The sequence below is a fragment of the Mustela nivalis genome (genome assembly GCF_964662115.1).
Source record: "Mustela nivalis genome assembly, chromosome: 11".
Classification (NCBI taxonomy): domain Eukaryota; kingdom Metazoa; phylum Chordata; class Mammalia; order Carnivora; family Mustelidae; genus Mustela; species Mustela nivalis.
The window spans coordinates 29103092-29125591 of NC_139030.1; the positions used below are offsets into that span (position 1 = coordinate 29103092).

Here is a 22500-nt window from a genome sequence, read left to right on the forward strand (position 1 = left end):
AGACTCATGATCCTGGGGTCGTGAATTCAAGCCCCATCATGGGAGTGGAGCTTACTTTAAAAAAAAAAAGAAAAAAGAAGATTCCCTGCCATCTATAACAAGGACTCCTATATTTAAAAAATTAAATACAGATTCCACATATACTCCATACATATACACACACGCATACAAATTCTGTTTCTGTGTGTCTAAAGTAACACCAAAAGACACACCTTTTTTTCACTGTTGTTCTTATTTTTTTTTTAATTATATAAGTCCCCAGAGGGTTCCGGTGATCAATCAAGTTTGAGAGCCAATACGCCACAGGATTTAGAGAGCAGCGTCTCCAAACGGTGACTGACTATTCAAACCAATTATCTGTGGTTCATGAAAAAATATTACAGGTTTTTTTTTTTAAGATTTTATTTATTTATTCGACAGAAAGAGACACAGTGAGAGGGAACACAAGCAGATTTCCCGCCGGGCAGGAAGCCCAGAGTGGGGCTTGATCCCAGGACCCTGGGATCATGACCTGAGCAAACACTTAATGAGGCACCTAGGTGCCTCAAAATATTACAGTTTTGTTTTTTTTTTTTAAAGATTTTATTTATTTATTTGACAGAGAGAAATCACAAGTAGATGGAGAAGCAGGCAGAGAGAGAGGGAAGCGGGCTCCCCGCTGAGCAGAGAGCCCGATGCGGGACCCGATCCCAAGACCCTGAGATCATGACCTAAGCCGAAGGCAGCAGCTTAACCCACTGAGCCACGCAGGTGCCCCAAAATATTACAGTTTTAAATTTATTTTTATTGAATCTCTTTTTTCAATATTTTAATTTCATAATTTACATAATATATTAGTACAGTCATATGTGTACATTTTTCATAGGTAATAAAATACTTATATTGTATGTGCTTTAAAAATTTTAATAATCAAAAGCTTAGACACTACTTTTTCAGGGCAAACCCAGACCTGGTAATGGCATACTTCAGTATCATGTTCCATATTCCTCTACTATGACAGTTCAAAAACTACACATCTTTCATAAAATACAGCAAGCCACCACATCAACACTTGGAATTTGGGAAGAAGCACTGCTTTACAATCATACTCTTATAAAAACAGTGTAAGTAATAAAGCATTATCAGGACACAGCACACACTGAGGATGTTTTACAAACATGCTTATGGTATACTTCAGTACTTCTCAGGCAGAAAAATTCTAGTATGAAATAAGTTAGGCAGTATAGACCTGTGCTGTCCAATATGATACCAACTATTGCACACATGAGATGCAAATAGTGTCACACGTTTAAATGTTTCGGATATATTGAGTTAAGCAAAACATGTTGTTAAAGTTAATTTTACCTATTCTTTTTTACTTTGTTAAATTTTCTACTAAAAAATTTAAAATTGCAAACACGCTTGCATTCTATTTCTATTGGACAGCACCAGTCTAGATAACAGTTTAAACTGTGAATAATCTTCAAATTGGACACTATATTTTATGGATAACTTTATCTCCTCTCCACTACCACCCCAACTCTGCCCCCACCACGAATGTGTCCAAATTATTTACAATACAAAATTTTTGCATGGTTTAAAGACACCATTTCCGCAAGAATGGATACATTTTACAATTGGCAAAAATGAGCAAACATAGTAGGTTAGAAGGAATGTTTTACCCATATACTCTAATGCCAAAACATGAAGTTAAAAAAGAGTGACACAACATTCTAAAAAAGAAATTTATTTATTACCATCAACTAGATAAACACAGGGTCCATTTAGAGTTTTACAATGTTTTAAAAATTGGGCTTCCCCCACAAAATATAAATTTTTTGCAATATAGAACTTATCCTATATCAACACTGCTAGACTGACATTTTTACTTCCCCTCCTGAAACTATAATTTAAGAAAACAAAGGTGCTCAATGGATATGTCCCCTAGCCTTTTCCTTTCTGAAAGAGCTATGGCAAATACAGCAGATTCATTTTTAACACTCATGCAACCCCATTCTGATATGTCTTAATGACATAATAGTGGCCAGACAGCTAAAGGGCCCATTTACCAGACTCTCTTGCAACCTGAGATGTGCATGTGTCCTCGCCTTCCCAGGCAGGGACACTCTGAGGAGACCAGAAAAATAAAGAAAACAAGAAGGAGCAACTGAGCACAGGCATATCAGCTCATCCAGCAATGATGATGGGTGAGACAGTGACTCTTTAGGAGGCAGCAACAAAAGCCAAGATTCCTCATTCACAGGCTTCCAAATTCCTCCCACCAAAAGGGCAATGTGGTTCTGAGATCAGACAGCTACGGCTCTCTTAGCAAGCCACGCAAAAAAAAGTGCTTCCAGGAATTATTCCTAGAAGCTCAGCCCAAAGTCTATTCTTCATTTCCTCAAAGATTCTACAAACTATCTATTACAACTTAATAAATCCCCTGATGCTTAAACCAGTTTTAATGATTTCTGTTGTTTGCTACCAAGAGTCCTTTCCAATATATGGGCCAAAAAAAAAAGAGAGAGAGAGAGAGAGAGAGAAATTTCAAATACAATATCAAAATTAGGCTTTAAAATATAGGCCTATGATTATATGACAATATGAATGTACAATAAGAATATACTTAATGGTAAAATTTTATGTTATCTTTTATTACAGTAAAAAATATGATTTTCATAAACACAACAAAAAAATCTATATTTAGGCATAGGAATGAAGAATCCTTTGACAAACTTGGTTTTGTTAACTTACTCCTTTTCCAGCTAGTGGCTTATCCTTTTGTTCTAACCCCTACGTCTCTAAGAGTAAAAAATGGAAGAAATCTCAACATACATAAGATAAGACAGACGATGAAACTCTGTGATGAGTAAAAGTGGAGTAGGTGAAGGCTTGTTGCAAAAATTATTCTGTGACTACTATGAGCCAAGTGCTTTACATACATCCTCAATTTTGCCACAGTACTGCCACAATAACAACATTCACCCAACCCCATTCACAATAAGGCTTCCTCGGTGATGAGAAAATAGAGAAAGAAAAGTTAAGCATCTTGCCCAAGGTGCACAGCGAGTGACTGCTGGAGTAATGACAGATCAAGATCTGCTCGACTCCAAAGTCCTGGATCTTTGTATACGACATTTCTCTTACTGACTGCCACAGCCACAGTACTCAGCAGGCAAAGGCTAATTAAATTATTCACCGTGATGGAATCATCACAAAGCCAGGAAAGCAATTCCTGAAAAGTGTCACCTAGACCATTAATATAGCATGCCCTATAGAGTCCAGTGTGATGTTCAAATACAGAAATAACTAGATGATGATGATTATAATGATAATAGCAACATGTACTGAGTGCCTATTATGTTTAAACACATATACATTACTTCATTTAATCCCCCGAACATCCCAGTAAGAAATGCACAGTAGGTGTTACCTTCATTTTACAACGTTAGAAAATGAGACGTTGAGAGATTAAGAACTCTACCAAAGACTACACTACAAGTCAAATTCAGAGCCAGAATTTGAATCCAGGTCTATGAAGCCCAAACATATGGGTGAGGACAACTTGCATTTCCTTTATCTCTAAAGAGCCAAACACAGGCCTTACATGGGTAAACATTCAACGAATCATTCATTTCACTTTGAAATTAGGGACAAAAAATGCACACCAAGAGCATGCACAAATTCAGCAGCATCGTGCTGACACTGAGTGAAAAGACACAAAGGAAGAAATAAGAATGAAGAGTCCATCCCTGAGGGTCACTATACATTTGCCAGTAAAAGTTAAGGGCTTAAACCCCCTTTTTTCACACTCTTCTAAGCTTAGCCCACCGTTCACGTCACCTCCCCACCACAGACATGCACTAAGACTTGCTCTATCAACTCTAGCATACTGTCAGAAATTATACACACTACATTAAGAGAACCGTATGAAAGAGAACCTATCTTAGAACTACTAAGAGAACCGTATGAAAGCAAGGAAATCACTGGCAAGGCATCTGATTCAACAGGTCTGAGGTGAGTCCTGATAATTTACAAAGTTAAGAAGTGGTAATGCCACCAGACCACATTAGTCTCAATTATCATGCTAAAACATTGCTATTTATTAAAATTTATGAAAAATTTTTAAAATGAAAATGAATTAAATAGAAAAAATAAAATAGAACAAAACAACAAGAGTTTGGCCATTTCTCCTACTACTTCCCCCTCCCCCACCTCATGCCTCTGGCAACCATAAATCTGTTCTCTGTATCTATGAGCCTGGTTTTGTTTGTAGAAAGACAGACAGAAGGATACATTCCATATATAAGAGAAATTATACAGTGTTTTTCTTTCTCGTCTGACTTATAATGCAATTCCCTTGAGATCCATCCACTTTGAGGCAAATGGCAAGATTCTTTTTATGGTTGAATAATATTCTATTTACTCACTCTGTGTGCACACACATGTGTGTGTGTGTGTGTGTGTGTGTGCATCACAACTTCTTTATCCATCCTCCATGAATGGATATCCAAGTTGTTTTCATGTCCTGGCTACTGTAAATAATAATTCAATAAAAATGGGGGTGCATAATATTCTTTCAAGTTAGTGTTTTTGTTTCCCTTGGATATATACCCAGAAGTGGAGTTCCTAGATCATAGTGTACAGAAGACTCTTGAACAATATAAGGGGTAGAACTGCTGACCACCAAAGCAGTCAAAAATCTTCCTAAAACTTTTGACTCCCCCAAAACTTAACTACTAGTAGCCTACTATTAACTGGAAGCCTTACCTATAACATAAAGAGTCAATTATTGTTTGTTCTATTTCTGTGAAAAATGCCATCAGAATTTTGACAGGTATTGCACTGAATGTATATATTGCTTGGGGTACAAACAGAGAAAGGACATTTTAACAATATTAATTCTCCCAACCCATGAACATGGAATACATTTCCATTTGTTGTGTCTTTTTCAACTTCTTCTTTCATTAATGTCTTGTAGTTTTCAATATAAGCCCTAAAACAACTTCTTCTATACCAGGTTCAGCCAGCAAAGAGGAACTAGTAAAAATTAGCAAGATGGTATATATCTCCTTTTTGGTATAGTATGCCTTCATAATGGAGATATAATTAACAAGATGGAAAACAGCCAAAAGTTTAGTAGGGTAGAAGCTACTAGGGAGACTATCTGGTCTATCCAGATGATTGGTGGATCCTCAATGAATCCAGCAGACTTTCAAAACTATCAGCAACACATATAATGTGCATTTGTTGCAAGTTATGAGGTGGGGTGTGGTGGTGGAAGGAGGGAATTAAATTTGGATAAAAGGAATAAAATTATAGATTACATAACAAATATGTGGAAATCTTATACAAAGAAAAAAATGTTGCCCTAGCCTGGTACAAAACTTTACCTTTTGATAAAAAGTAAGCCTAAGTTTCAGTAAAATTACATTAACAAGTATTCCCCCCTCCCCCCCCGCAAAAAAAAAAAAAAAAAACACACATTATTACTCTTAGCAGCATAAGCAGTTAACAACAATGGGACTTCGGTACATTCCCAGATGATAAAAATGAGCTGCAAAAGGTCATGAAAACCCAAGACAGTACATATACAATGATAGAGTCACTGTTCTCTTTTATTTACAAACAGAGAAAGGAACTTATTTATTTAGTATCATTATGAGAAACACACCCATATATGGAAATAGTAGCTTGTGTAGTTAACTCAAAATACAGTACAAAACCACATGTGCTGGACGACATGGAAAATCCAGTCTCATAAAACAAATCCACCACCATTTAAAATAACATGCCAGCAAAATTAACAGCTTATAGATTACAGCCCTCCATTAAACAAAGGGTAGTACATGATTTTGTTTTGTTCGTTTTAATTCAATTGACATCAGACACTTGGAAGTCTACAAAGATATCATATCAAAAATAAATAAAAACCAAAAAAAGGAACTATACATCAAAAGAAACTGATAGAGTAGAATTGACATAAATGGAAAATAATCTAAAGTTCTATTAACAGCATAAAAGAGAGAAATAAGGACATAATCATACAACCGAATATAATAGTCCTAAAACTCACTGACCTATAGCAGTGGTGCTATGGGGAAGAACTGTGTTCCCCCAAAGTTCGGATCTAGAAGCCTTCACCCACAGTATCTCAGAATGTGACTATATTTGGATATAGGGCCTTTAAAGAAGTGATTAAATTAGAACAAAACTATTAGGGTGGATTCTAAGCCAACAGGACTAATCTCCTTAAAGAAGAGGGAATTCAGACACACAGAGACATAAGAGATGTCCACCCACACACCACGAGAGGACAAAGCATATAAAGTTACCAGCAGAAAGGTGATCATCTGCAAGCCAAGGAGATCTCAGAATAAAGTAAATCTGCTGACACCTTCACCTTGGATCTCCAGCCCCAAGAACTGTAAGAAAATAAATTTCTGTCAGTTAAGCCACTCAGTCCATAGTATTTTGTTAAGGCAGCCCTGAAAAACTAATACAAATGGTCTCAAACTTAAATATCTATAACATCACCTGGAAGGCCTGTTAAAACATAGGCTGCTGGGCCCTATTCTCAGAGTTTCTGGTTCAGCAGGTCTGGAATAACGCCTGAAACAGGGCTAGCTTCATGGGTGCATGAACATGCTTACAAGGGTCCTCACTCTTGATTTAATGCTCCGCTGCTGCTATTTGCAAGTTATTAATAGTTTTTGAACAAGGGGCCCAGCATTTTCATTTTGCACTGGACTGCACAAATGTATCCGGTCCTGGCCTAAGAATTTTGTATCTCTAACAAGTTCCCAAGTGAAGCTCAAGCTGCTGGTGGGGGACGACATTCTGAGCACAACTGAACTACAGCAACATCTGCTGAACCAACATGAGTCTAAAAACATAATTTAGGCAAAAAAGAGCAAAATGAAAAAGGACAGGTATAGTTATCATTTATGTAAGGTTTTTGACATAGATACATATGTATTAAATAAAAGTATAAAAACAAGCGTGACAATGGAAACACCCAATTCAAAAATACTTGCAACCTCTGGAGGTGGGGAAAGAATTACCCCACCAGAATTACCACCAGAGAAAAGGCCTCACCTCCCTCTGTCTATAAAATTCTAGTTCTCAAATAATTAAAAAGTAAAAAATTGAAGTAAACATGGCAAAAAAGTTCAGATTTAGATGAGCTGCAAGAGAGCTACACTGTAATTTCCTCTTTACTTTTTGTACTTTTCTGTAAATTAACACTTGAAAAAATTTTTAAGGGAAAGATAAGAATCTTAACTTTCAAATAATCTGATTAACTTTGGTATCACCCACAATCTCCTAAAACACTCAGTTAGAATTTAGAAAATTTGCCAGTGAGAAAAACAAATCTACTTGTGAAAAATATCCCTTCACAATAGCCAATATATGAAGTTATCTGAAGTTTAACAAGCATAATTTAAAAGACTAAACAGATATATATAGGATGAATGAAAAAAATTTCCAATGTTCCTGAAAATCTCTAATTGAGAAAATTTTATGAAAAAGTGATTTTGAGGAGCACCTGGGTAGTGCAGTCAGTTAAGCATCCAACTCGGTTTCAGCTCAGGTCCTGATCTCAGGGTCATGAGATTGAGCCCCACTTCAGGGTCTGCATGGAGCCTGCTTACAACTCTCTCTCTCCTTCCTCTCCTCTCTCTCTCTCTCAAATAAATAAATCTTTAAAAAAGAAGAGGAAGAAGAAGTGCATGAGTACAAAAGTACTCTTAAGAGTAAATGGGTACAAATCTACTTTAAATCTACAAATCTACTTTAAAGTTGCTGGTTGAAGACCACATTCTGAAAGTGACTGAACTACAATATCTGTCTAAACCAACATGAATCCAAAAACGTAATTTGGGCAAAAAAGAGCACAGAGTCTGCTTAGGACTCTCTCTCTCACTCTCTCTTGAATAAATAAATCTATAAAATTTTTAAAAAGTGATCTTGGAAAAAAAAAAAGAGTAAAGGGCTACAAATCGACCTTAAATGAACAACATGTGCTAAAAATAAGATACTGTGTAAATTAAGAATACAAAAAGTAAGAACTACTATGGAAAAAATAGTAACTATCATTTAGGTTAATTCGAATGTCTTTTGTATGAAGTGATAAGAATAAATCTTAAGCTATTTAGAGGAACACAAATGAAATATAATGAATGTTAAATTTTTCCAAACCTAGATAAAATAATATGAAAAGGTTATATCCCTAACATATAGAAAATCTATGCAAATTAAAATGAAAAATACAAATTTTATAAATGATACCTTTTAACTATCAAATTCACCAACTTTATAAAATGATCAGTACTGCTATTCTCATGTCAGTGGAAATATAAAATGGTAAAACTTTATAGAAAGTTATTTTTTAAAGATTTTATTTTTAAGTAATCTCTACACTCCCCATGGGGCTCACACCTACAACCCCAAGACCAAGAGCAGCAGGCTCTACTAACTGAGCCAGCAAGGCGCCTCTGAAAAGCAATGTCAACATATATATCAAGGACCTTAAAAATATTGATACCCTTTGCTCTAGTAATTTTCTTTCTAGTAATATATCCTACAGAAAAAAAAAATCAAAATAATGACAATAGACTTTCACATATATATGCATCACAATATTATTTATACTTCAGGAAAAAATTACAAAAAAACTAAATCAATTATGATACAGCCATATGATAGATGCAATTATAATGATTTATGGGGAATAATTATGATATAAAATTAAATTACAAAGAAAGATTATAAAATCATAAATTCCATGTTCTTAACTATGGAAAACTATAAAATTTCAAAGGAAAAAAATGAGGGGCACCTGGCTGGCTCAGTCAGTAGAGCATGCAACTCTTGATCTCAGGGTCATGAGTTCAAGCCCCATGTTGGGTGTGGAGACTATACTTAAAAAAGAAAATTTTAATGAAAGGAAATATGTCAAATATGAACAGCCTGCCACTGGATAATGATATCATAGGCAAGTTATTTCCTCAGCTGCTTTTTTACTACTTTTACAATTAGAAAAATTAAAAAAAAAAAGTAACAATTTTCACTAAATATAAAACATTTCAAACAAAGGTATTAGGGTATTAGGGCATTCAATAAAATACCTTAATTAAATGTTATTTTAATAAATTTGAAACATTCATTTCAGCAAAAAGTTGATGAATAGCTTATAAAGAATAATATACCCTTCAAAATGGAGATAACATTCTTCCCAAATTCCTTCACAGGTTTTCCTTGATTGGAATTGCTTCCAGTCACAGGCACCAACATAGGTTCTAGCTTTGAAGTATCTACATACTCTAAACTGGTTTCTTAATCCATCATTCTGGTCATAATCAAAGATCATAATCCTAAATCACACATTTTCATCAATTTTCCTCAGATAATATCTGAAACCCCAGGACCCCCATCCCTTTACATATAATATTTCTCTATTTTACAAACCACCTCTCAATGGAAGGTTATCATCACCTTGACTTTGTAAAGGTGTGAACTCAGAGAGGCTAAGTAACTGTCCTAATGTCACAAGACTAGTAAGTAAAGGAACTGAGACTTGAACACTGGTCAGTCCGATGCATTACATCACAGCACCTTTCAAAAAGCTGGCATAACATAAAATCCTGCACTTTGCAACTAACTTCAGCCCTGCCTCCTAAGGACAAACAAGGACAGCATCCCAGAAAGAAAACCAAAAACAAACTATAAAGGAGCTGGCTATTAATCACAGGAAAGCATTTCAATCTGTATCCTTATTTTCTGCCTTCTATATATACTATTGAATACTGGTACCTCACTCAAAAAAATCACTTAGTCTGAGGTCATGGATAAGAGAATACAGGTAACCAAGCAAACTGATATTTTCATAAATGGCCACAGCAATATTTCCAATCCATGTGACCTTCTAGGAGCTGGCCACTCGCATTACCCAGAAATGGAGACAGTATCCCTTCCAGCTTTGACTGAGCAGGGTTTTATACCAAAGAACAAAATGTATTGGAAATAATGCCATGTGACTTCTAAAAGCTATCAAAGCCAATAGAGACATAGGTTCATCTGGTCTCTGTCTCTCCACGAACCCCTTTTTCACTCACTCTCTCCCTCTCCTTTCCTTCTCTTCCTCCTCCCTTACAACCCAGCCACCACACTGTGAGGAAACCCAGGCAACATAGAAAGGCCACCTATAGGTGTTCAGACCAAGACCTCCACTTGTTATCTCAACTGACAGGCAGCATCAACCACCAAACATGTGCCTGCGCAAGCCTTCAGATGATTCTAAATCGCTCTCCCTTTGGAGCCACGCAATTGACACAAAATGTAGCAAAGATTAACTATGTCAAGTGAACCTTTCCAAATCACAGATTCCTGAGCAAAATAAATATTTTAAGCCAGTAAGTTTAACAGTGATTTGTAAAGCAGCAAGAGGTCGCTAAAACAGATGTTTGGGGCTGTATTCACAAGTTAAAGAGTTTAGTAACTATTCCATGCAAACTTATATGATAACTTTCTGTAATTACCCTCTTTCTGAATTAGCTGAACCACAGACCATAGCTCTTTTGACTTCTGATTGGTCTCTCAAGACTTGAACTTTCAGGTCTGCTTGATTCTCCTTTTGGAGTCAAGCTGCATACCTTGTTGCAATAAAGTTATCATCTTAAAAGTTAGTATCTCCTTAAAGGCTTTCGGGGGGAAGTTCTAAGCAAGGACATCAAAACCCTTCTAAAACACAAAGTCATGACAGCCATGTTTTGGCTTATACCACAAAAGATACTCATAGAAAGTTATTACCAATTACCAATGCTCCTGAGAGTACACAAAATATTTTAATGGATAGAGAATGCACAGTAAAATTATTGGGAAAAAATAACACACAGATTTAAGTGGCGAGGGGAAAAAAGAATTATAAGACACCATACATCTAATGCAGATGTTCTGTAATCTGTAGATTTGTCTACCAGTTTTGGCCAGTGTACTGTTTATTGACTGCTTTGACTTTACTTTTTTATATAGCTTCAGATGCAAGTTCTCATCGACTAAGTGGAAGGAAGTAAATAAATTTTCTGTTCCATATAAATATAATTTTCCAGCTAGAAAATACTTCAATGATGAGGTTTGCATAAAGCCAATTAAATGCAAATAGAACAGAAACAGTGAAATCAGTTTGTTTCATAGGTTTTGGGAAGGAGTTTTAGGATGGCAGGTCAAACATCACATTAAAAGTTAACCAAAGTCCATCATTTGCAGACATTAAGGATCAAATGATTTGGCCAATATATATTCCTTGATGAGAAAATATATCAAGCTGGTAATCGAACACAAATTGCAAGAAAATGAGTACCAAAAAAAAAAAAAAAAAAAGTTTTTGTCTTCTAAGCATAGTTTTCATTAGCACAAGAACTTTTCTGATAGTATATCAAATAAACTTCTTCTTCCTACTAAATCTATGTTTCTTCTCTCATAGCTCCAACCTCCCCATAATGCCTTATTCAGACCCACATACTATAGGAAAAACTATCATTGCCATCACTGGAAAAAGCAAAATTCTTCTATTCTTCTTCATTAACTTTTTGAATATATGGTATACGCACAACAGATGAGTTGCTAAAATATATGTCACATACAGAGTTCACTGCCAGAACAACTTATAGCCAATCTTTTGATGGAAAAATTATTCAAATACATAAACTTCAAATTAAATAAAAGAATATGAATATAAAAGTTTATGTTATCCCTCTTCCTTTTGAGGAAAAAAACTACATAAAAGAAGCCACGATCTGTCTATAAAACTATAAAGAACAATGAAACCAGGAGGAAGGCTTAAAGATATCTATACGCTTTTAAGTGATATTTTAAGCTGACTCTATCTTTATAGTTACTCTCTGTTGCATAAAACATTATGGAGTCTAATAAGTTTTAAGGGCTGGTATGACTTAATATGAATGAAACAGTTGGAAATACTCAAAATTCTAAGGCACATTGATTACTGGGGCATGTTTTCAAGATTGATTGGGTAAACTAAATTATACAAACCTAAAAAAGGAAATGACAAGTGATAGCTGGCTAAATAATCTGCAACAACTTCTACTACAGAGAATTTTTGCATTAAAAAAGAGGCCATCCTTGACCTTCAGATCTTTTGTGTCTTAATTTGAACCGAAATACCCTTGGAATTGGCTACCATTCCCACCATGCCCTGTGAAATCCCAGATATTCCAATGTTCCTGAAAGAATTTGGGTTAGTGAAATCTACTTTAGACTTTAAAATTAGGAAAGAGACCATCTGTTTTATACATTACTATATCCCAAGCCCCCAGCAGAGTACATACATTCAAAATGTTTGTTGAATGAATTAGAAAGAGGAATATAGGTAAGAAGAAAACAAAAGAGGAAGGACGAAAGGTAACAGATGCTCAGCTACAAACTTGAATAACAGAAGATTCAAATTATACAAGAAAATATAATTGTTTTCCAAGAAAAAAAATTCTCACACAAATTTCTTGACCACTGATTGGCCAGATTCCTGGTATTTTTCCCCATGAAAACCATGTAAGAAATTCAAGCTCAAAGTGCTGCTGGAATCACTAAGTACAGAAGTGAGAATGCATACATGTAACAATAACTCCTAAGAACAAAATTATAATAAAAGAAACAAGGGAATTAAAATGGCACACTAGAAAATAGCTATTTAACAAAAAAGAAGGAAGTAACAGAGTAACAGATAACCAAAAAAAGCAAAAAACATTATAATACATTCAGCAAAATGACAGATATTAATCCTATTTGATCAGTAATTACACTAAAGGTTAATGGACTAAACACTGAAACCAAAAGGTACAGATTGGCAGAATAAATAAGAAAACATGGTCTGACTACATGCTATCTATAAAACATACTTTATATTCAAAGACACAATAAGTTGAAAGTAAAAGTATGGTGAAAAAAATATGTACCATTCCAACATAGCCAAAAAAGATCTGGATTAGCTATACTATCATCAGCAGACAAAAACTATGACCAAATACGAAGAAGGGCATTTTATAAGGACAAAAATATCCTCTCAGGAAAACACAACAATTATAAGCACACATGCACAAAATAAAACCATCCTCAGCTACATGACAGAATTGAAGGGAGAAATACATACTTCAACAGTAATAGTCAAGAACCTCACCTTCAACACCATTACTGAAAGAAACAACTAGGAAAATTCACAGAAGATGAGAAAGAAACAGAAGACCTGAACAAGTCTATACACCAACTTCACTTAACAGACATCAACAGAACACTACACCCAGCAACAGCAGAACATTCTCTGGGATAGACCATATGTTAGGCCATAAAAACAAGGACTGAAATCATACAAAGCATGTTCTCTAACCACAATAAGATTAAATTAGAAATCAACAATGGAAGGAAATTTGGGAACTTAACAAAGATGTAGAAATTAAATAACACACTTCTAAATAACCAATAGGTCAAAAAAGAAATCAAAAGGGAAGTTAGGAAATACTTTGAGTTGAATAAAAATGAAAACACAACATACCAAAACTTATGGGATACAGCTAGAGAAGTGCTCATATGACAATTTACAGCTATAAATGCCTAAAATAAAAAAGATGCTAGTAAATAACCTTAATAAACTAGAGGAAGAAGAGCAAATTAAATCCAAGCAGAGGAAATGGAATAATAAAGATTAGACCAGAAACTAATAAAATAAAAAATGGAAAAACAATAAAGAAAAGTAACAAAACCAAAAGTTGGTTCTTTGAAAATATCAACAAAATTAACAAACTTTTAGCTAGACTGATCAAGAAAAAAAAGAGACAAGAGGGGACATCATTACTGATCTTAGAGAACTGCAGAAGATATAAGGAAATACTATTAACAAATGTATGCAAACAAATTATATAATCTAATAAGACGAACAAATCCCAAAAAAGCCACAATTACTGAAACTCAAGAAGAAATAAAACATATGAATAGACATATAACAAGTAAACTTGTTGAATTTTTAATCAAAAGACTTCCCATCAATAAAAACCCAGTATTTACCTTCACTGGTGAATTTTACCAAACATTTAAAAGAATAAACACTAAATCTTAAAAAACCCTTCCCAAAAACAGAATAGGATAAAATATTCCTGAACTATTTCCATGAGAGTATTACTACCTTGACACTAAAACCAAATAAAAGATATCTAAAAATGCATAGCCCAGGGGCCCCAGCTGGCTCATTAGGAAGAACACGCAACTCTTGATCTCAAGGTAGTAAGTTTAAGCCCCATATTGGATGTAAAGATTACTAAAATAAATAAACTAACAGGTACCTGGGTGGCTCAATCAGTTAAGCATCTACCTTCAGCTCAGGTCATGATCCCAGGGTCCTGGGATCAAGCCCTGCACTGGGCTCCCTGCTCAGTAGGGAGTCTGCTTCTCCCTCTCCCTCTGCCCCTTCTCCCATTTGCACACACTATCTCTCAAATAAATGAATAAAATCTTAAAAAAAAAAAAAATAAGGAACCAAGAATAGGAGACAATTTCCTCAACCTGACAAAGAGAACCCAGGAAAAACCCACAGTTAACATCACACATAATGGTAAAAAAACTAGAAGATTTTCCCCTAAAATCAGGAATAAGACAAGGACATCCACTCTCAGCACTTCAACATTGTGTTAGAGGTTCTAGTCAGAACAATTGGCAAGAAAAAGATATAAAAGGCATCTAGAAGGGAAAAGAAAAAGTAAAACTATCTCTTTGCATTAATTCTTATATAGAGAAATTCCTAAGGGATTCACTAAAAACTATCAGAACTAATCAGTGAGTTCGGCAAGTTTGCAGGATACATGTCCAATATACAAAAGTCAATTGAATTTCTGTACAGTAGCAATGAACAATCCAAAATGAAGATAAGAAAAAACTTTAAAATAGCATCAAAAAGAATAAAATATTTAGGGGTAAATTTAGCAAAAGAAATACTGAACTTGCCCCCTGATAATTTCTAAATATTGTTGAAAGATAAAAAGAAATAAATGGAAAGACATCCCATGATCATAGATGACTTAATATTTTTATCCTTGGCAATGAGCACTTTCATGGTGTTACTGACCATTCATTTATCTTCTTTGCAGAAGCATCTATTCAGACACTTTGCCCACTTTTTTACTTGGGTTGTCATCTATCATTGAGTTGTACGGGTTTTTAATATATTATGGATACAAGTCCCTTATCAGAAATTATGATTTGCAATATTTTCTTCCACTCGCTGGGTTGTTTGTCTGCTCACTTTCTTTTTTTTCTTTTTTTTTAAAGATTTTATTTATTTATTTGACAGAGAGAAATTACAAGTACACTGAGAGGCAGGCAGAGAGAGAGAGAGAAGGAAGCAGGCTCCCTGCTGAGCAGAGAGCCCGACGCGGGACTCGATCCCAGGACCCTGAGATCATGACCTGAGCCGAAGGCAGCGGCTTAACCCACTGAGCCACCCAGGCGCCCCTGCTCACTTTCTTGATAGGGTCCTTTGAAGCACAAAGTTTTATATTTTTATAAAGGCCAATTTGGCTACTTTTTCTTTGGTCAATTTTGGTGTCATTCCTACAAAGCAGGTGTTTCCTAAATTTAGAACTCTTCCATTACATCAAGGTGCTTCCATTTTTCAGTTCAATTAGAGGGGAAAGTAAAGGAAATAAGGTAAGATGAGAAGAATAAAGTTTTGAAGCTTAGAAGTGGTAATACTGCTTTATCTATTCGGTCACTGCTAAGAATATACATTTGCATCAAATATGGAAGCCTTTCATATGGAAGGCTAAAAAATAAGGATTTAAAATGTCTATTATACTCTCACTGCTAGCCAAGAAACCGTCATTCACTTAACCTTCCATGGCCAATCCCTAATACTGAGCAAATTCACCTTGTAACATCTCCTTTTTGACTTCCACATTACCGAACACTGATGAGGCGGGGAAAAAAAGACATATACCAGTTAGTGCCAATAAAAATATGTAGTTCTTGGCTAGAAATTCTTGCTTTGGGAATGCTCATTCTGTTTTATTCTTTGACCACGGCAATTGCTCCAGGTCTTCTCTTCTTCAAAGTTCTCAATGCCTACCAACATTTAGCAGATGACCCCTCTTTTCTTCAATAAACTTCCTATAGATCATTTAACATGAGTCACTAAGCTCCTCCCATAAACTGTAATAGATAACTCATTTATAAGCAGAAAAATCATATTATTCTCCCACCCAATTCACAAGAAGAGCTCCTTTTTCTCTCCATTTAGCCTATACATCTGTGTTAAATCCCACCATCTCCTTTAAGACTGTGAATCACCAATTACTCCCTCTCTAAATTTAATCTTCAACCCCTGTTTTAAGACCAATGCCTTTGGGGCGCCTGGGTGGCTCAGTGGGTTAAGCCGCTGCCTTCGGCTCAGGTCATGATCTCAGGGTCCTGGGATCGAGTCCCACATTGGGCTCTCTGCAGAGCAGGGAACCTGCTTCCTCCTCTCTCCCTCTGCCTGCCTCTCTGCCTCCTTGTGATCTCTCTCTGTCAAATAAATAAAATCTTTTAAAAAAAATTAAAAAAAATTAAAAAAAAAGACCAATGCCTTTGTAGCTTTGACAAACTCATCCATTTCCCTCAAGAACTAAAATCCTCTGCCTTAATTCTTTGAGTTATCATTTCCACTTTTTCCACTAATTTTTCTTAAAGGAGTCAACATCACTGACTCCATCCTTGCCTTCAAACTCACTCCCTCATTATTTGATTTCTAATCATACCAATCTGCTAAAGTCACCCTCAAAAGAGTTTCCAGTGGTCACCAAACACCAACTGAGGTTTACTTCCTCTTCATATACCTTTAAATCTACATAGCATTTAAAATTGTTCATCATCCCATCTTTGAAACTTCCTTGTTTTGACTTACATAACTGTATATTCTCTGGCTCTCTCATTTTATTTCTCACCATTACTCAGAGGTGAGTACCTCCTAAATGCACACATTCTTAATTATCCAGACTCAATGATTCTGTGACTTAATCTCACACAAACTCTCCTTTTCACTCCTGTTGTTACCAACCCAAATTCGAATTTCATATTACTACTTGTCTGAATCAGCTACCATGCCTCTATAAATTACTCCTTAATCCAAGAAACCAACTGCCTTGATAAGGTTCCTAAGATGTAGCCTAACTCTCTTTCTTCCACTTAAAAGAGAGGAAGCATATAGATTCAAAAGAAGATTAGTTTGAATCCTAGCTCTGACAATTACTTGTCATGAGACCTTGGGTAAGTCACTTAACTCCTCTGAGCCTCAGTATATCTCTTCTTTAAAATCAGAGTTGTAGGGGCACCTGGTCAGCTCAGTCAGTAGAGCATGTGCTTCCGATCTGGGGGTTGTGAGTTTGAGTCCCATGTTGGGTATAGGGATTACTTAAAAATAAAATCTTAAAAACAAAAACAAACAAACAAAACCGAGGGTTGTAATATCTACTAAACACGAGTTGTTACAAATAAATCACAAGATGTGTTCAGTTCTGATACATAAGAGACGTTCCATAATCTTCAAGAGCTGTCTAGTCCTAACAAAGATCTGCATACCTTTACAAGAGAGTCAAACCCAATTTTTCTAGACTAAGAGCCACAGAGGGGAAGCCTGTGGCTATCTGTTCTTATATGGGACCATTAGGGACTCTTCACTAATATACTGTGCAACACCTCTGCCTTTTTCATATTGTACTCAGCCTAAAATGACCTTTTTCCAAATCTCTTGCTAATTTTCTGCCAGTTAGTTAAGGCCTCTTTTACACCATGTACTCCATTCAAGTTAGTTAAACATGAGTCGTTCCTCCTTATTAGAACGTAAACTCTTCAACGGATGAAACTATGTGTTTTACCTACTACATTGTCAGTACACTGTACTACAACAGAAGCATTAAAAATAATAGCAATAATTGTGACATAATTCTGAGTAGCTTTCCAATAATATTCAAAAAATTTATCCCAGATAATTTATGTAACCACCTATCTCATCTATATGCTCACTATGGAAACCACATAAAAACGTCCAGTAAGTTGGGATATGTCTAAAGGGAGATACAACTTACTTTAATTATATAACTGAAACACAAATAAGACTTTTGTAAGTCGAAGAATAATATGATTTTAGTAACAGTTAAATCCTATCAATTTGAAAGGATAAACCTTGTCATTTTATTTCATTTATAAAGATAATTTACACAAAATTTCCATTTCGGGAACATTCAAACATGACAAGTCATCATATGCATGAACGAAGTGCACCGCAAAGCTACATATCAATGAAATCTCCAATATATTCTACAAAAATTAATCAAAGCTGATCATTTTTGCCAGACTAGACTACACATATAGTTCTTGAATAGTAAATAGGAGAAGAAACAAACAAGCAAATCATACATAAAAGGAGTGATCAAAGAATCAACTCGTCTTCAAGTACAATGTGACATTATGAATGAATTTTAAAAGGCTACAGCTTCTTGTCACACATCTACCCCAGAACATAAGGAAAGAACAAAACCACAGAGACACATGTAGTATAGATGTAAGCAAGTACAAAGTGAAAGAGTGCCTCAAAGATTAGAGAGGGTGGGAAGCACCTGCTTCCAAACTGTCTAGTATATACTGTAAATAGTACCCGTTTCCTGAGGTGGAAAAGCTATAAAAGGAAACTGCACTTTGGTATTAGTGTATGTGTGCATATATGTGCATATATCTCATTAAGTTTTACTGAGAGACCTTCCACATATCTAAAAATTCAGACAGGCCATATCTAGGTAAGTATCAAGATCAATGTTAATGATGCATCTTTGTAAGACTCACCAGGTAAGAACAGATTTGAACAAAACTCTTAACACTCAAGTCCTCCCTGTGTCCGTACAGCATTCAGTTCAAACTGGGTTAAGTGAGGACCCCAGAGAACAAGACAGTGTTTTCACTTGGAATATGTTATCTGCCTCTCTAGATACTGAATCCCTGACCTCTAAACATAGGAATAAAACCAATTATTTCATGTTTTAAGATATATAATCAATACATACATGTAAACATTACATTTCTAAGCTATAAGAAGAGTACAAATAGTTTCCTTCCTATCAATGTGCAGTAATAAAGATTACTTACAGTTGACTGAGTCACTTTTGGATTTTTAACCCTCACAAGTGTTTGAGCTGATCACTTAAGAAATATTTTACTACAAAATCCAGTTCCCTTATAGAAACTATACAATGGCCCTATTTGGTGTCACGGAACTCTGTGAGGGTCTCATGCAAAGAATCCTCTCCCCCAAAATACTTACTTAAGTATATACAGAGAAAGGACTTTACATACCAATGAGGATTTCTATATTAGTGACTTTCCGAATGTTTGGTGAACTTTGACTTACTTGCTCCCTTCTTCTGTGACTAACTGAAAGTGTTTCCAGAGCCTAAATTTGTGTACTAATTCTACCCCCCTCCCTAATTCTACCATTTAGCAGCAGGGTAAAATGAGTTTCTTTCATTTCTTTCTGGCATAGTTCTCTTGAAAATTAGATGACTTTATGCATCATGCTGTACTGTTTTGACGAACTTTCTTATTTTCTTCTCCACTAGAAAATGGAACTCCTTAAAACCTATGTCATGTCTTCTTCTATAGCTCTGGCAACTAGCACAGCACCTAGTGCAAAAAAAGTATTAAACATCTGTCAATCAAACAGAGACATGGGGAGATAATTGCTGAAGATGGGCAATGGGTACATATAGAGGAGGGGAGGAAGGGGGTTTCATTCTACTAATCTATCTTCTTTTATATACATTTGAAATTTTCAAATATATTTTTAGTTTTTCAAATATTGGGAGGAAATTCTGGAAAAGAGACACCTGTAGCTGTACATCATACATGAAAGAGTCTAAAAATGAACTGGACTTGTTCATTTTGCCCTAGAAAACTAGGATCAATGAGTAGAAACCAAAACTTTGGTTTGTATAAGAAAGAACTCTTCAATAACTAATGGAATCTGAAAATGAAGCAGGTTCCAAGGAAGAAAGAGAGGAGGCCCCGCTACTGGGCTAATTATACTCAAGCACGAGTTAGCCAATGAAACCGGAATACTATTTACAGCATTAAAACACCATATGGAAAAAATGAATTCTAAGGGATCTTCAAATTTGTGAGTATCTGAAAACAGAGTTTATTATCTTAAAACAGATACACAGAAGTCGATATAAAGATGACTGTTGATTTCATATTCCTTATAAAGCATCTATAAAGAATGAGATTCTTTCTCAAAACCAACTTCTTAAGGGGCAACTGGGTAGCTCAGTCATTAAGCGTCTGTCTGCCTTTGGCTCAGGTCATGATCCCAGGGTCCTGGGATCGACCCCACATGGAGCCCCATATCAAGCCCCACATTAGGCTCCCTGCTAAGCAGGAAGCCTGCTTCTCCTTCTCCCACTGCCCCTCCTTGTGCTCCCTCTGTTGCTGTGTCTCTCTCTATCAAATAAGTAAAATCTTTAAAAACAAAAAAAAACAAAAACTTTCTTTCAAGCCTCATCTTGCAGGTGTTCACTCTCTGAACTCCAGCTTTCCTAGCCTTTTTGCAGGTCCTAATGTGCCCTGTGACACTGCACGTGCACTATTAGAAAGCTCTTCGGCTAGCAGCTAAGGCACACTGCCTAGGAAAAGGCTTTTCCTATCTGCCACATCAGGCTCTTCCATTACATGCTTTCAGACAGCCACAATCCTTTTCTGGAGGGCAGGGACCCCATGTTTTTGCTCATCACTGAATCCCCAGGGTCTATCAACGAGCCTGGCATGTTTTAAGTGCTCAACAAGTATTGGTTGAATGGGTGAAGGATGAAGGAATACATTCCCTATGAACCTAGCATTTTCATAAATTGCGATCGAAACTGAATACAAGTCAACTTGTGAAAATATGGCCAAGTTAGTTCTTTATCACAACTGATTAAACTACTTCCCTTAGAAACTAAGGACAATAAGAAAATAGCTAGCTCCCAAGGCAATATTTTCATACTTGTTTTATTATGAAAATATAACACATTTTCAGTAACTTTAAGCTTCACCATACACAAAAGGAATTTACTTCCCAGGATCCTTTTAGGATTCTGAGAAGCAAACGATTCTCAAGTCAAACTGTGGGTTACTAAGCTGAAAGAATATATGATATGAATAAGAAGTTTAATGAGTACATTAGATAATGAAGAAGCAGTGAGAGCTTCAGGACAGATGGACAACCATCAGGTTATACAAAATATCTCCAAACTGTGTTTGAAGAAAGATATGAAAATGTTCAGGGTAGGAGTATTTTGTGTTGCTAAGAAACACTGAAGATCGATGAATAAATTGTTTCTCTTACAAAGGTCAGCTATAATCATCTCATTTATCAGTGTAATTCCTTTTAATGATTATTCATTTTTATATCTTTGTAAAGTATACCAAACTAAACCAAAATAAAGACATAAATTGTGCTTAACACTCAGAAATCACTAATATATTTATGTAAACAGGGATATTTAGAGTGGCATTTTATTGGCTTCCAACAGAAGTGTGTTTTTTAAGACAAAGTTACAAAATCCTTTAGTACTAAGACTGTAAGGAAAAAAGAAATCTATTAAAGTTTTTTTTTTTAAGATTTTATTTATTTATTTGACACAGAGATAGAGATCACAAGTAGGCAGAGAGGGAGGCAGAGAGAGAGGGGGAAGCATCCTCCCCACTGAGCAGAGAGCCCAGATGTAGGGCTCAATCCCAGGATCCTGAGATCATGACCTGAGCTGAAGGCAGAGGCTTAACCCACTGAGCTACCCAGGTGCCCCTCTATTAAAGTTTTTAAAGTACAAAAAAAATTTCTACCCACACCAAAACTATCACTATAGCTAATATACAAAATGTTTGAAATTCTAAATAAGTAAATTCTAACAAAGTTAAATACTAGGTTTTAGGAATTTTTTATTTTTTATTTTAGGGCTCCTCATCCAACTCACATTCACTCGCTTGCTTACTCTCTCCCTCTAAAATAAATAAAATCATTCTAAAAAAAATTTTTTTAATGTATCCAACATGTTGACCATGCAGAAATGATTGGTCTCTTGCAAAAATTTTATTTTTGTCTCTTTCTGGTCTATTAAACCTATTCAGCAGTAAAGCAACCTTTGTCCTAGAAAATTCAAGTAATCCTCATGACTTTACTAGTCCCTTATAAGTAACAGAAAATCATATAAACACTTTAAATGGTAAGCCTCAGTTCAGTAATTTAAAATGACAATTCCAGATAGACAACTAGGGAAATCTGAATATGGACAATGTGTTATATAACATTATTGTATCAGTGGTAAAGTCCTGGGTGTGATAACAGTATCGTGATTACATATGAAACTACCTCAATCTTTAAGATATATAAGCTAAAGCATTTAGGGGCAAAGTGTCATTATTCCCCCAATGGCCCAGTCATACTTCACCTGCCAA

The 22500-nt window shown here is 35.5% G+C and overlaps 1 protein-coding gene across 13 annotated transcripts in view; it reads right to left on the minus strand.

The window, feature by feature from the left end:
- GTDC1 (glycosyltransferase like domain containing 1) overlaps window positions 1-22500 on the minus strand; it is a gene marked incomplete at its 3' end in the record, with an annotated part of 460833 nt that overhangs the window by 406428 nt on the left and 31905 nt on the right. For 12 of the 13 annotated variants that reach the window (XM_082689513.1, XM_082689518.1, XM_082689505.1 and 9 more), the window contains one exon: window positions 6315-6404. The exons of the other annotated variant lie outside the window; for it this stretch is intronic. Of the gene's footprint in view, window positions 1-6314; window positions 6405-22500 lie in introns of those variants that run through there. 13 annotated transcript variants of the gene reach the window in all.